A 16496-nucleotide genomic window follows, 5' to 3' on the forward strand; every position below is an offset into this window, starting at 1 on the left:
TTATTACTGTGCTTCAATCAAACCGAACATATTCTACTAGCACATATTCCGTGGATGTCAAGGCTACATATCCAACATTTCTGGCACTGGATCATAGCGAATGTCTTGAATGGCAGTTTTCAGTGTCTCAATCAGTGTCTCATCTATGTTTCACGCTATTGCAGAAGCTATTTTCAAAGTGAAGTAAACATTCTACTGTACTCTACGTACATTATGAGCGATTTGTTCAGAACTTGCTACCATATTGCTGGTAAGCTGTGATAGTATTGGCAGAATAAAACAAGCAGCCGCAAGATTATATTGAAAATGGGATGCTACTGCAACAAGTAGTTCTACTAAACCATATTTCTACCAAAAATACCTTAACTTAAATCACACTAAATCCCTATCATCTATGTAGCTTGTCATAAATGCTGGTTTCCAACCGTAACTCATCCATCTTGTGGGATTTGAAACTGTCATTTAGAATTACTGTGTGTGTAGTATCGTAATCTCGTAATAATAGTATACGTTTATATAGCTACATTGTAAACATTATTAGGATATGACATTTATAGACAGTATCATCAATGATAAAATAAGACATTTATGTTGTTTCGCATTAAAATCATTATTATTACGATTGTTTAGATACTTTTATTATGATTATATACGTCTCTTTTATTTTATTATAATTATAAAGGGATCTCATAAACGCGCGGCTACAACATTAAACAACATTTTACATGCAGAGCAATATCTATACTACATAATTCAATCTCTTCCATTTTTTCGCATTTGCAAATCATTATTGCGGTTGTTTAGATTCTCATAAACCAGTCTATGTCCTTATAAACACGAAGATGTCCTTACAGAACCTACTGAGTAGTATTTATGTTCGGAGGTGTGATTACAATACTAAAGTCTCACACACATATCTACAACGAGAGGCTTACAGTAGGATGAAAAGCTGAAAGTACTTATTTCTGGCAGTACTCTAATCTTACGTACGTGGGGAAGCATTACCATCCTGGATCCCTGATAAGCATTCCCCGCGTCTCCCCCAGCTTTAAATGCCAGTCTTTATCACAACAGTGTAGCTGTGGGAGTACGCACGGTGCCTGGATTGATGGAGCCGTTACAGGCACTACCTTACAAAAGGTCAACGTGGGACAGGGATAACTATACTCAGACAACTTCGGGGAAAGAAACTTGCACTTCTAAGAATATATTCCAAATGACATATGAATAATTCTTCCATCTAGACTGAGAATGTAATTAAGTAGACCGTCCTGGGGCCCATAGACGTGATGTATTTTTCTCGTACGTGTTATCGTGTATTGATTGGAGGACCTTGAGGGACAAGTTTGCAGACGGAGGCTAGGTGTTGATTGTATTTTCTTGCAAACTAAATTGTTTCCTGTAGTGATATAAAACCTGGCCTTAAGCTTATTCTGATTTAAGCTGTTAAAGCTGCTTTGCATCTACAGTATCTTTGTCTGATGCTACAAAAGTCTTTATTTTTGGGTACCTTCTTTGGTTTTAGTGTTATCTGTAGGGTGCTATTTGGATGGGTAGGTAAATCATGTGTGTGGGTTTGGTGGTGGATATGTGGAGAGCATAAACTTGGAAGTTGTAGATATATCATTATAATATTTGATATGTAAGCAGATGGCAGAAAATTAATTATTGCCCCCTACCGGCCTTCTATGGTATTGCAGCAGACTTTTTGGCTGTTTAAATCTCATATTCTGGACATGCTTTAGTCATGAGATAATTCAGCCAACAAATTGTCAGGTTATTCCCTTCTGTTCACAAGAAAGAGACATGTGCAAAGATACTTCGTAAGAGTAAAGGCAATCTCAGGATGAGTAATAAAACATTGAAGTGCGGTTCCGACATTTCTTCGGCGAACTCTCACATTTCGAATCGTATCAAGAGTGCCCCTCCAGTGAATGTTAAGAGTGGAAGAGGTGTCTTGATGCGCTATATCTTATGCATTGTTGTACAGTATATATGGCATAATGACGCCCACGGGGGCACGTAAACTGAACTGGGCCATTCAAACTTTACTTTACATTGCAGACAATATCTCCCTCGAGCTAAGCCTATCGCATTGTTGTTGTCAACACAAAGTACCACTAAACTTCAAACTTTAACCACGATTTCCTAGATTTTACAATCCTCTCTTCCTTGTGCAATCCTATTAGAAAGATACTAGTGCAAGTTATTGCAGATCTTTTCAATAGGTGTTTAGAAGGCGTTATTGGGTTGTTCTAATGCTAGTCCTTTCATTCACGGGACTTTTTAGACGCTGAAGAGTTGGGTCAAAACATAGTAACGAATACATTTTGGGTAGTGTTTCGGTCCCACGAGGTATACTGGTAATACTACCGTTACGAAGAATAGAGAGAGAGTCGTTGGACAATCAAATCCTCTTGATCGAATACAGCCATGCAGACCAATCCTTAACCTTACAATTTACCAGTAGATTAACCTCCAATCAGCGTTCAGAGTAGTTGACCTTCGGGTCAACACAAGCCTTTGTGCTACTCTAACCTAAACTTAGCTTTTCTTCTAAACAAGTACCTTCATGATAGGACAATCCCTATAGCCTTTTCACCCACTGTACAGATAATGAACATTTTTGGTGGCCAAGCAGATTTTGGTGTATTCGTGGTGCAAATTGTAACGCATATAAAATCCGCGGTTCATCAAAAACCATGCGCCAGTTTTTAATGTTACGTTATGAATGCGATTTCATAAGACTCCTGACGCTGTTTTCATCATCTTATGACCTGCAATTCATAAACCCGCGGTGTTACATTAAGTGTTTCTATACCTTTTTACGACGTGTTGGTGAGAGACGATCCATCCCTGCCTCCCCACGAGTGACGTACTTCCCGGGTTTATCAAAAAACAGTTTTGAATATTCTGTTATAAATGTGATTTTATAAAACTCCTGACGTTGGTCGGTTCAACTTTCATCATCGTGTGACCTGCAATTCATAAACCCATGGTGTTACATTGTGTTTTTTTATTCCTTTTTACGACGTTTTGGTGTACAGACGATCCATCCCTGCCTCCCATGCCTGACTTACCCCCTGTGTAAGTGGCGTTGATCGTATACAGTATTAAGGTAATCTGTCTCCAAACCAGGCGGACGGAGGAATTTCATCGCACCAAGGAAATTCACGAGGGAATCAAAACGAGTTCCCATAGCTTTACGACGTGAACGGATGATATGGTATTTGAGGTAAGGCCAATGCAAGAGCTTTTCTTAGTGATATATTACACTGCTAGCGGAATCAGGGTTTCACCTATGAATACACGGAAATAAGCTGGTTAGACGTAATTACACAAGACTTCAAGTATGGTTATGTTTGCCATCTTGAACAGAGAGAAATACGCGACCGACTTGGTATTCAACAGTAATATATTAGTTTAGTTATATGAATCCAATTGATTAACTTAAATCTAGACAAGAGTGGTACATTTTAGCACCTACGTTTGGCAACAGGGTCTTCCAAGACCAATTCCTACCTGTAAGAAAAAAAGCAAGGTTTAGATAATATTGCCGCGGCGACAGTTGGATCTTTAATATGTCCATATTTGGTTTCCATTTGGAGTAGGGCCAAATGATAATGGTATATACGGTGCTGATGTCATCATCACCATTATTTTACGGCCACCATTTCTGAATCAAATAGTTCCAATACTTAACTCCAGCTAGTGTGTCAAGACACCTTATTAGACTTAGAGAAGACAACACGGGAAGCTTTAGTTGATTACATTGTAACGACTCATTATCATTTGTCAAAAGTACCCAGTCTTCTCTATCTAGATCTGCCTATACCGTTCCTCGCCCATTAAACAGCTGGGGTTAGCAGCGTTATCTCCACGGAGTCCCATAAATCCGCGGAGTTCGCACACTTTTGACGGATAACTTCGGCAGACACACATGGCGAGCTTTGCAAACTTCGCGCATATTCTCCCTGACAATAACCATCCGTCATACGGCGATGCGAGACTGCCTATATTGGACACTTACCATGCGGAATTACTAACAGCAGAACCGAACTTTCATTAAGCAAACATAATCCATTTTCTGCCGAGAAAATATTACCCCAGAGAGGTCTGCCATATTTCTTAACAGTAGATCAAAAGGTTCACGCTTTTTATACACATTAAGACAATGCAATACTGAAACACAAGATGATTTATCAAGCATGAGTCTCCTTTGCTTTAGCCATTTATAGATATGGCCTATGTTTATGTATTGCTGTAACGAAAATGAAATGGCATAACATAGCATGTTCTACATTTGCTACTATATGGAATTTGCAGCAAATAAAATGGATACCAACTACTTGCAATAAATCACACTGTAGCGTAATGTGGGAGGTTTACTGAACGCGATGGATTCATTTTCAAAATGCACAGCTAGCAATGAGTACGAATTCCTTCTGGAGCTTCAACACTGGATACAAAAATCATCTTTGGCGACTGTTGCTGACGGAGTGGTGTGACTGTGATGTTATCGGAAGCCGGATAAAGCATGTGCTGTGCTATAAACCACGTAACGGCCACTGATGTAAGTAGAGGCTTGAAGCATGCGTGTCTATCGATAATCCTGTCCACACAACGCCGTGTGCGGACTGGGACCATTAGGTCCACTTCGTATGGTAGCCCGGTCTGGTGCGATTGATACCCACAGTGTGTGGCACATGTGAACAGGTATGTACACGGTTTACTATGTGTAATCCCCTGGGCTTGGTGATCTTTTGTCGGATTTGTCTGTTTCCCTTACCAGTTGAAGTGTGTGCGATGGGGGGGGGGTTGCTTGCCAGAACTGTCTGACATAGTCTATACATGTACAGTGTGTCAAAGAAGGAACTTAAACCTGATAAAAACATGAGATATTCGCTTTCCTAAATTACAATCTTCATTCTTATTCTTCATTATCCTGACTAAGGCGACAGTGATCGTTGAGAATTTTACCTCTGTTCAAGCTTTGTGTTGGAATAAAGTTCAATATTTTAAATGTACTATGATTACTACCAACACAGATGAACTTTCATGATGATCTTCATTCTTTGTTGAGTTTATTAATTGTAAGTATAAAGTATCATTATCTTTCTACGTGTATCAGTACGATAGCATCGATTCTGCTTGAAATAACTTGTCACCGTTTCTGAGAGCCCTAGCAAGATCCTAATCCACAGCGCGTACACTGTGGCCAAAGAAACCCGATACAATCGACACAGTACACTCCCCGTAAAGCTAAGGTCCCAATTACGCCGGTGCCCGTCGGGGATGTAGCCCCGGCTGGCCCCGGCCGGGTTCAGGAGTCGAGCGGGCATCGGCTGTCATGGTCACAATTAAAAGTTTCCTTCAGTAGCATTTTGTTAGAAATTTTGTCACCCTCTTTGGTCGGTATCCGGCAGGCACCCGGCAGGTACCCAGCAGATTCTCTGACGATGTCTTGTATTGACCTATACGTAATGCAGAATTCACGTATTTTTTGTGATCATTTGATCTGTGAGGTCACACATTTTACCCGGGTTTACGAAGTACACACCATTATTCTGTTCATCTGGTCTGTGACGTAAGAAATGTGTCCAGGTGGAATGCCGGCAACCGGAGGGGTACCTCTCGGTGTTCTCACGATGAGGTCACGGCGTCTTTTTGTCAGCGGGGCCCGGGTAGAATTTAACTCAGAATTAAATTCTTATCGGGGCCCCGACGGGTCAAAAAATAGCCCGGTAGCCGCAGGGTGCCCCGCGGGGCCACGTCGGGGTCCCGCCCGAAAGTGATAAAAAACAGCCCGGGAACTACCCGCCAGGGCCCCTTTTCCTAATTGGGACCTTAGCTTAAACAGGCAAGTATTGATCCAATTGTCCAAATGTTGATTAGCCAAATTACCGCTTGATTGTTCGCCGTCAGTCGAGTGTCGATACCGCATTTCATCCTTGAACTTCGGCCGAGAGTTTATTGATAAATTTGTCCCGGATGAAATAAAAGCACCACTAATGTAATTGAATTGTGGATACTTTATTGACTTTTCACTCTTCGTGGTCCAACATTTGTATGTATGAGAGCGCTTGATAGAATGTATGTATATTTCAGACACCCATGTTCACAGTGTATGGGTTTATGGGCTTTTCTTACATGCTGTGGCACATGAAGAAGTCAGTTATTGGTCATGCCAAACAGTTCACAACTTTTGGAAGATGAAACCTTATTAATATTAATCATAACCTCACTAAAACGTCTCTCAATAAGAAGGTATTATTAACGTAGAGAGAAAGCAAGCAAGACGTTTTAGTTGGACTCATCAAATCTAGATCCAAGGTAATTCATGATAAGTTGTCTGACATATATATAATTCTTTATTGATCAACTATTGTAACGTTACATGATACGGCATAACAACGTATGACAACTTTGTCTTGATAACCGCACCCTACATATACTTGTAGTACTGTAATTTTTTTGAATGTTCGCGGTGGTTTTCGCGAATACAGGTATGCGTTTTCAATGTACCATGAACTTCAAACGCCACGAAATCCCCATGCCCCTTCTGTCGCGAAATCAAGGTCCCGCAAAAATAACTGAACTTACGGTAGTCTGTCTTTATCGTGAATCTCTTCATTTGAGAAGTCTATTGTTCGCCAGATGGCGGTGACTATGTGATATCTTATCGATCTCCATCACAGATACGTGACTGTGAATGACTTCACAAAGCCAAGGGATCTAACGTGGGGTGGATTTTCGATATTTACTGTCACTCTTGCAGAAGTTTGTACTGAAATTGGTGCAAGAACACAATGACAAACTGTAAAGGGATTATCGGGAAAAGTTGATAAATATTTCAACAACAATTCATGGTCTCAAGCACAGGATTAACTTACAGGGAGGCTTGAGTTAATGGTAAAATTACAATTATGCTAAAGGAAAAGTTATTACCACATCAATAGAGAGCTGTGAGTTAGAGTACCTTAGGTATAATATACGTGTGTCTTCATGTCTTTGTGTACATTATCGAGGTTTGGAAGATTGATTTCTCAAGGTGAATATAGCCTTCTGGCAAGATGATGTAGCCTAGTGATAAGTTTTTTTCCCTGACGCTATCTTTTCTATCTAAGTATGGAGAACAATTAATTATAGAACATGTCAAACTACTGATATGCACTAGCTTCTAAGGGTAACCCTCCCTCTAGAACCTCATCTGTCTTCACTGGGAATTTGAACACATTCCTGCCTGACACCAACTGATCAGTCAGCAGTGGGTCAAAGGTTAGTGTGATTATTGTGATTGAATTAGATTAAATCAAGACCACTAATGGCTTCATCTACTTCGCTAATCACCTCCACAGGGACACGGTGGTCTCTGTTTGGTCCATGATTGATTTTGCTCCCAGAATCTTGAAGGATTCCCTGGTTTAATTTTGTTCTAGTCGTGAACATGACAGTCGATTTTGTTGCATGTTGAACGTCAGATTCGTATGAGAATATTTTTTCACCTTCCCATACTATCCTTTTGTCAAATGATTATCATCATGATTATCATGGTCGTGGAGTATCAGCTCATATTTACAGTCATTGTTCTCCATTGTCTCATTGCCTGACTCCACTGTCCTCCTCCAAGTTATGATACAGATACGTCTTTTTTTTAAAATTTGAAACATATAATCACAAGACGTGGTGACGGCACACTCACGTTTTTCAACCTATTTATACTAACACAGATGACAATACAATACACATTTCCACCTGCGCGAAGGAAAGTCTTGTTTCCCAGTGCCTTTCCCAAGGGCACAAGATCGGTGGCATGGCATGGTTCGAACCCGGGACCTCTTGGTTCAGAGTCGGACATTCTATCGTTACGCCACACGACCCCACGTCTTTGTCTAGAGCAGATCTTTCAACCCAGTAACAAGCCATCTTGATGGACGAACGAATCCATAAATTGAGAAGAGGGTGTGACCATATGTTGGCAGGTACGGACAGCTGAGGACAGACAGTTCCAACCATATTGGATCATATTGATTCCCTGTTCTCGATGAACACTCACTTCTAGCTCCACCAATGAAGCTTTTCAGTGTACAGCTTGCTTCTCCTCTTGGTCACAACATTACAATGTTCAAATCCAAGTCTCTTCGTCCTTCTTCAGCTAAAGCTTCTTTTCACGAGCGGCAAAGTTATGGAACACTCTCTATGACAAGTGTTTCACCCCCGAATAAAACCCCCAAGCCTTCAAAACCAACATTCATCGCCATCTCCTTGCATATTGACCTGTACCTCCTGCGCGGCCTACTCAGTTGAGTGCCCAGAAGTAGTCTTCTGACCTTGCAGTGAGCAAACTCGTTAAGAAAAGCTTCCACATGACCCTCTACCGATACTAATTCCAACTACCTTGTATGCCCCTGTAGCATGGTATATCAGTTGACCTACTTCATACACCTTTCTGTTCCTTCGGGTCTGAGCATAGTCCATGTAAATCATCTCTCGCTGATTGCTGTGCAGCTACCCTACATGGTACAGGGTATCCTCTGCCATCACAGTCTCAACAGCTACATGTACACCGGATTGTACGATAAGTAATTCTAAGATAAGTAACTCTACGTCTACGTGACAGGAATATACGGGTAGCTACAACAATAACGAAGGGAAGGCTTCAGTGAAAAGTACTTCAATCCTTTAAGAATACTATGGGAAACTTGCATAAATGGATAAACTCATCATTTAGGGTTTCATTGGTTCTGTCTATTGGTTTCTAAGTTTGAGAAATAGACATTTGATCCTGCGTCAGTGTCCATTATTTCGTGAGGAGAAATATGTTGGCGAGGAAATAAGGAACTAAGATCGTTTACTGGATACCATCACAAGCTGCCAGAAAGTCAAGCATGACTGATGGTGTTCCATGAATCCTTGTTGTACTGTACAGGAAGGTAAATGTGTTGGTACGGTGCAGCTTATGGGATAGAGATACTTGAAAGATAAGAAAGCCTTTCCACAAACCATGCCATGATTTAAAGACATTTATGTGTTCAATTAGTCGCTGGAGTCCAGGCAACTGTGTCGACCGTCGTAGGCAGCCTTACACTGTACATTTTAAGGATAATTCTGCAGGCAGTTTACGTAAAAAAAATGGGGGGACATCAAAGATAAAGGATCTACAGAGAAACCGTCAAGTCAATGATGCCCAACGCCACGAATCGCCTTTAAATTATCCGGTGACAAACGTCGGATTGCCGCGTGACTTCCTCGTGGCGATACCATCAAGAACCAATTCCCATCAGCATATGTATTTCGTAACTGTTGGTCTGACATCTAACTGGCTGTTCCTGAGAGACTCGGAAGGCTGGAAATTGCTGATGAATAAACCATGTGTCCAATTGACCTTTTCCACCCCCGACAAGTGAACGCTCGCGCGACAAGTACCAGTTGATATCAGGAACTACGTTTCATTGTCGCGGGGTTACCAAGGCATATACCGTTAAACGGATATTGGGGTTCACAAACTTGTGAGTCATAGAAGTACTAGCTTTAATGTTGTCGAAGCATGGCGGAAATATGGATCGGGGACGTTTATGGAAAGTACCCCCGGCTTCCGCGTGGGTTTGGTTACTTGTGATAGATTGCGCAATTGCATGAAGTGATTCAAGGCATCGTCACTGATGGGCTCCAACTGTTGTCGCGCCGGAGTAATCCAAATTGAACGCCTGTAATCTGCGTCCATTCTAAGGTGTTTATGTAGTTTTGAAGGCGTGATCTTCCGCGAAGTGTTATGGAAACATTTTCCTAATTCCTGCGTGTGAACGGCGTATAAATCGTGGCAAATTCTAATTTGCTAGTTTATAGTGTAATAACAGAGTTTTTTTTACTGAGACGTCGGATTTCGGTCACGTTACGGCGGTTCTACAAACGAACGAAGCAGTGCCAGTCAGAAGTACCATCTCCTCTATAGGCAGTTTAATCACACTTAATGGGATAGGCTGGACCGGAGCCAGTGGCCATAGGCTATAGTAACGCTGTCAGCTTGCCAAAACGTTCAGGCAGGATGACTCTAGGAGGACAGGCAGTTACAGGCGGCGGGGCGAAGGTAAGCTTGGTTACAGCAGGTGTGTTTATTGACTTGTTTGTCTTTCCATTATTTGCATACTAGTATATATATACAGAGTCTTCATTTCATCTGAACTGTTGTAAATGATCATAGACCTGTTTTCTCGATGTAGAATACTTCTGAGATGTCGAGGTGGCAAATATTAACAAAGGAACGTCTCCATATAGAGTTATAGCACTAGCTAGCAGAGGCTAATGTCTACCTCATAATTAGGTAATTCAATTCAGTTAGAACAGTACATAGTCCACATGTGAACCTCATTACTCAAATTAATACAAAGATACCTATTTATAAAGGAATAAAAAGTGAGTGCCTAACAATATGGTGTTCTGTGTACTGTGTTTTGGTTAACGTTTATCAGTTCATTCTATTCTAACCTTAATTATTATAAGCATCATTATATCTGAAGAAAAAACAGTCGCTAATATTAATAGAAAATATCATACTAGGGAAACAACGTTGTATCGAGATACATGAAAAAGTGTTGATAACTATAGGACTTACTCCATCATTACTTCTTCAACTTTTCATTGTTTGCCCATTCAAACTATCATTTCAACGATTTGGGGGGATTCTTTATCTTCATTATTATGTGGAGAACAGGTTGGTAATTTTGTTTCACCTCAAAGATAGGCTCAGACGGGAGAAGTCAAGAAAATCAATTATCAATTTAGCCGTGATGTACCGCAGGGAAATATACAAACAGGACAACGTTTTGCCTTGCCCAATTACTTATTATCGATTCGTCTTGATGTTAGGCCCCATCGTTTGGACGTGGGTGGATCTAACAGATTAGTAGACGGATATTCTATTTTCCCCATGTGTATTCATTGACTTCGACATTCAATAGAAGAAAATACACTTTATACCTAGTAGTATGTCTGAACCATTTGATGTCGATACAGCCGAAAAACGACATGGAAACATCCGCGTGCGTCCTGACTGTTCCATTAGGTCTTGTGCTGTTCCGATTTCCTGATTGACGATCGTTTGTCAGCTAAATTAATACAGATTGTCGTACCTAATAACACCACCTGGATCGACTTTCAAGCACTTGATGGGGATTTCATCCTTAAGGTGGCCAAGATTTCAGCGATTAAAGATGTTTGACGCCGTAGAACGTTGATTGTTTTAGTGTTTATAGGTAAAATCTAGACCGTGTCCGGACTTTCTTACGTAATTGCCAGAATGGCAAAATTGAAGTAGATGACTATTCCTCCAATTGCTGATAATATTTGATCTTTGAACAGACCCCTTCTTAATTTTCCTTAGCAACCACTGACTACAGCTATCATATTGAAATCACCGGCAAAGTATAGCGACGACCAACCGAAGATCGTGACACATATGCTGTACGGTGGGCAGCAACTTCTTTGGTGATTGCCCCTAAATATTTTGACATTATAGTATCGGTATATATACTTAAGTAAACGCCGAAGTGTATGATATTACATAGATCATCTTTCTTAAAGCTTATCAGTTGATTTCACTTTCTAGCAAGCTTTAAACAAGTCGTGTACACAAACTTCTTGCACGCTAGCGCTCTTTCTGGAATGTTCATTTCTTAAAACCCTTGTGATGCGTACGTGATCTACTTGCAGTCATTAAATCACATCCTATTTTGATTATGTCGCCCTTTCCTATTACTGTAAACTGGGCCTGGAGAAGTTACAAGGTTGCCGCTAGATTAACATAACTAGTTTAGAATACGCTGATTGCACTAAGAAAGCCAAGCGTCATTTTCATTGCTGAAATGAAAGGAAATGGGAACATTAACACGAATAAATGAAGAATGACTATCAGGCACGACAGGGTTGATGTGTTGACAAAGTGTTGCCCTTAATAGTACGAACCTCAGTTTTACCTCAATGCATTTTCATTAGCAACGTATGAAATAAACATTTTCAATTACTAGATCCTGGGACGGTAATATAACTGACGTATGTGCGCAGCAAAAAATGGAAATATCGTCCCTGGGTGAAACGGTAAGTGATAAGAAGTACGTGCTTCTCATTGGGTAAAGTTTAAAGTTGATAATTCCGTAACAGAGACAGCTGAAGCAATGCCATTCACACTATTACTTCACTAAACAGTCCAATGCAGATATTTACAACTAACACCGTTCTGGCGTGAAATTCGTTGGTATTGAATAGGATTTTCTTAGAGTCCGTGTCTCTGGGGGAATTCATCAACACAGATACAGAATCTGATGTAATACACAAAAAATCTAAGAAACGTACTAGTATTCCGTTCTGCCTTCTCCATATGATGATGTAGTAACCCAGCGCTCACGCCTGTTAGCTTAAAGTCTCCCCAAAACAGCTTAAATGGTATATTATCGAGGAAAGTGCATGAACTTTGATGATAAAGAAACACGAACTCTTAGTAGTAGCTCGGAAACTGATTTTTCTGATTACCTTGAGGTTAATATGTGTCCAGTGTTCCTCTTTTGTATTGTTCGGAGGAGAGTGTAATTTCACGACTTTGCGCCGAACGTCACGGACAGCTGGCCCCTCCATCATCACACACATCTGTTGATTGTTTTCCGCTCTAGTTCCGATGTGCCGCCGCCATGACACATCTGGTTCACAACCATATCTCACATGGGACGTATTTTCTACCTGTAAACCCGCCGCAATAAAACAGTTACACGTGTACACTGGCATGATAGATGCCTTGGAAAAGTGTAACAAGCGAGGACATTGCTATAGCCACAGTTACATGTGAATATTCTTTTTGCGGGTTTCAAAGTGTCGTCGACCCAGAGGAAAATGAAATTAGGTAACTACCTGAGGGAATTCTGCAATAACATACCGACATTGAAATAAGAGCTGAGTAAAATCACATTCCAAATTTCACCAAAAGAGCTAAAAATCACCTTTGCCCGTGTAGAATTGTATTGTAGTCACGTTATCAATCAAGATAGAAAAGGATTTGACGACAATTAAAAGATAGGCGGAAGTTGCTGCCATGAGTAGTTCCAAACACATTTCGCACAGGAAATGGAAACACATTTCCTATAATTGCCATATGCTCCTCGTATCCTTCTCTTTTCGTGGAAAGTACTTGTAGTTCGTCATTGTAATACTTTTTTGAAGGCGTAATAGTGAAACATACAAGACAAAGACAGTGCAATACATCGATGTATTATTGTTCAGCACCAAGGACAGTGCCATTTTGTCGCATATGACCGTTACTGGTCAACACTAAGGACTCGCTAACGAGTCTTTCAGTGGAACTCTAAAATAAAGACAATTATACAACGATGTCAATTCTATGGAACATTAATGTGTAAGTCTTTCATTTAGATTTACCGTTCCCAAATTGTAATTCCGTTTGCCATAGGTATCTCTTGTCAGAATGAAAGATGTAGGCTACACGTTGCTAAAACATATCATCGGTATGTGTCGAATTATTGTCACTGATCCTAACGGAAGAGCCAAGTACATGGTGAACTCACTGCATGCATGCTGGTGAAAGTTCAAGTTTAGAATAGACTACTGTCTGCCAGCATCGATTTTGTTTCAAGGAGAACAATTCAGAACACCGTGTACGTAATGTCGGGAAATTGATCTAACTATTTCCAGGAATAGAAAACAAAAGAACACCGCAAAAAGAATCAATAGAACGTTTATTGAAAGACAAAGGTCTCGAGTCAACTACCTCGGCGTTTAAGCTCCACGGAACAGTACAGTACAGTAAGGCAGACAAACGATAGATCGGGTTTTTCTGATTTTTTTGTTCATTATTGTGAATTCCTCGCTGATTCTCTACATTTCTGTGGAAACTCTACATTACATCAGGAAACAGAGATGCAAGATATGGAAGACAGAACTGAAGAGTAGCGCGCTTTGGACAGCGAAAGTAGAAACTTAAAAGAAATTAAACACCAGTAAACCATGGATAAATTGCAGGGCATGTAGTACATTAACAGGCATAACAGATATCCCCTCACCCACTGCCACTGCAGGTTCATACCGTAAGAGACAATACCGGAAGAGCACTCGTCTGTTTCAAGGAAAACTACCGGCCTATTTTGGTAGATTAATCCAATTTCCTTGTTTGAATCAGCTGAGTTCTTCCACTGATTGGCCTATTGTTGGGGTTATCCTTCTGGGGAGTTGGGTTCTTCCTTGGGACAACCTATATCAGTGTCCCGGATTTGTCATTTTTGTTATTCTAACAATTCATGACAACACACGGTGACGGCACACTAAGGTTTTTCAACTTACGTTATGCCGCCTCCAACACATAGGAAAAATACAGGACAGGGCAACACTCATTTTCACTTGAGTTAAGTGAGGAAAGGGCAAGGGCACAAAATCGGTGGCATGTCAGGACTCGAAGCCGGGACCTCTTGGTTCTGAGTCGAGCACTCTGCCGTTACGCCACACGACCACGACTAGATTTGTCATTTGAATTCCCTGGTCGGGTTATATCTCAGTACTGTCATAATCATGCACAGATTCGTTCGCCAGCGGATGTCTATTGTTCGAATTCTTTGATAAATGGTAGATTTTGTTTCAGATTAATACATAACGTTCATGGTTATTCCTTATGTGTTTTGTTTTAATAATAATAAATGGGTCCTGACCCAAAAATGCCATCGTGAGCCTGGTTAGCGTGTCTGACTTGTCGTTGAAGGATCCGCGAAGTATGAACCGCCTGGCCTGGCCTGCCCTCTCGTACCCTGACTGAGGGTGTGTTAATGGTGTACTCGGGTGTCATTACATCTGCACAACCCGATGTAGGAGACGGGGGCAGGGTGTGAAGTATTGCCGCCAATTACGTACAGGCCTGCACGTTCCATTACAGTAATGGCTACAATTACCCAACCACCTGACCTATCGGTATCTGATAGGGAAGCTAGCTTGCATGAGAAGGCGACTGGGTCTATAGGTCAATATGAGAGATAATATGAAGCTTATTTAGGATTAGGTCATCCTGTTGACAAGGCGAAACTCTAATTATGGACGACATGTAAACAGCATCGAACTATCGTAGATTTATAGCCAAACACATCCCAAAGTGTTGTCCATTCATGTATGAACGGTACTGTTCAGCGCCAAGGACAGGGCCATACGTGTATAACTGGTGTTGTTCAGCACCAAGAGCACCAATTCCAGCACCAAGGACAGTGCCATACGTGTATAACTGGTGTTGTTCAGCACCAAGGGCAGTGCCATACGTGTATAACTTGTGTTGTTCAGCACCAAGGACAGTACCATGCATGTATAACTGGTGCTGTTCAGCACCAAGGACAGTGTCATGTGTGTATAACTAGTGCTGTTCAGCACCAAGGACAGTGCCATACTTGTAAAACTGGTGCTGTTCAGCACCAATGACAGTGTCATACTTGTATAACTTGCGTTGTTCAGCACCAAGGTCAGTACCATACTTGTAAAACTAGAGCTGTTCAGCACCAAGGACAGTGTCATACTTGTATAACTTGCGTTGTTCAGCACCAAGGACAGCGCCATCCTTGTAAAACTAGTATCGTTCAGCACCAAGGACAGGGCCTTTCATCCATTTATGTATGACATAGCCGTCAGTCAATGAATATTGTCGGTTTAGCTATCTCTTCTAAGAGTACCTTATAGGATCATATTTGCACTATTATTTTTAGATACAGTGCGTTTTGAAGTTTTCCATCACCCATATTTTCGTTGCAGTTTTCATATCTCTGTGAAATCGATCTCACATTTGGCTTTAACGGCCGATATGGCAGACAAAGTAAAAGCCTTTTCCAATTTTATGTTGCTATTAGTTACATCTGATTTATGTTAATGTTATCGTCGTAATGTTTTCATATCTAGGATTGCACGGAAACCAATATATTCCATTGCTGTTTTCCTGACGTCGACATTCTAACCCTAAACGCTGACTTTTCCTATCAGACTTTACAAGCAATTAAAGCAACGTGTTAAGTACTGGCGCTCGAAATTGGCCTCATTGATTAGTTATAAGATGTTCACTGATGCGGAAGAGGCTGGCAAATCGCATTTCCTCCCATCTGGTACCTTTCAATGTAATGAGTAGAATTCATTTTGTTTCCGTGTCAAAGAAGGTTCTGAGTCACTAGGGAGTCTGTATCTTACTGAAATAGAGTTGCCTACAGAACTTCATTTTTGTTGAAAAGAAATTGTCATTGATTAAGTCATAACTGTTTTTCTATTCAGCTGCGCGGAACGAAGGGCTAGGTAATTGCGTTCACCTACTGTATCCAGCAGCTGACCTCGTTGTCTTGATGATTACAGTAATTTGCCCTGTGAAAATCGCAGAGTTTGCAGAAGAGTAGTGAGTTATACTTTGAGTTATAGCTGCAACGTTTTCCTAAGCTATTGAACAAGTTACACACGGGAGCATTTCTAAAAGGCTGGCCTGAGGA

The sequence above is a fragment of the Branchiostoma belcheri genome, unplaced genomic scaffold (genome assembly GCF_001625305.1).
Source record: "Branchiostoma belcheri isolate BF01 breed outbred unplaced genomic scaffold, Haploidv18h27 scaffold16, whole genome shotgun sequence".
Taxonomy (NCBI): Eukaryota; Metazoa; Chordata; class Leptocardii; order Amphioxiformes; family Branchiostomatidae; genus Branchiostoma; species Branchiostoma belcheri.